The 699-nt window shown below is 41.3% G+C and overlaps 1 non-coding gene across 1 annotated transcript; it reads left to right on the plus strand.

Annotated features, from left to right (window-relative positions):
- The first annotated feature begins 285 nt into the window (after nt 1–285).
- Nucleotides 286–482, plus strand: LOC116270413. The gene has a single exon (XR_004178451.1). It is a non-coding gene; the product is annotated as a small nucleolar RNA SNORA74 (small nucleolar RNA).
- Nucleotides 483–699: the final 217 nt, after the last annotated feature.

Here is a 699-nt window from a genome sequence, read left to right on the forward strand (position 1 = left end):
GAGATTATTCTTATTCTGATTTTAACCCACACTGATTCTAATATATTGAGTTGTGTCATTTTCCTTTAAGGAAGTACAAAGTTTCAATGAAACAGCTGAATTGACAGGAGTTCCAAGAATTGCAACAAACAGAATAAAAAGAACAATGAAATCATTCACAAAAGAGGCCATTCACAGACAGCTTGGTACCACTGTAGTAAAAAAAAAAAAAAAAAAAAAAAAAAATTAGAACAAACTGGAGTGAAAGGAAAGTATAGTTCAGGATTCTGGATTTTAAAAGTTTTATCCAGCAGTCGTTAGCTCTCCTGGCTAGTGTGATGCCTGTGATGGTGTTTCACTGTTGGAACAGCAAGCACTGTCTTCATTGAGGCTTGGCTGCAGCTGCTGTTTTGGTGTGGGGCCAAGTACCTTTGGGCAGTGTTTCGCACCTCTGAGAGTGAAATGACTCCTGTGGATTAAGTCCTAATCTGAGTGCAAACAATCTTTTCTGTTAAAAAAAAAATAGTTTTGAGGCCAGGCATGGTGGCTCCTGCCTATAATCCCAGCACTTTGGGAGGCTGAGGCGGGCGGATCACTTGAGGTCAGGAGTTTGAGACTAGCATGGCCAACATGGTGAAACCCTGTCTCTACTAAAAATACAAAAATTTAGCTGGGCCTGATGGCATGCACCTGTAGTCCCACGTACTCAGGAGGCTGAGG

The sequence above is a fragment of the Papio anubis genome, chromosome 14 (assembly GCF_008728515.1).
Source record: "Papio anubis isolate 15944 chromosome 14, Panubis1.0, whole genome shotgun sequence".
NCBI lineage: Eukaryota > Metazoa > Chordata > Mammalia > Primates > Cercopithecidae > Papio > Papio anubis.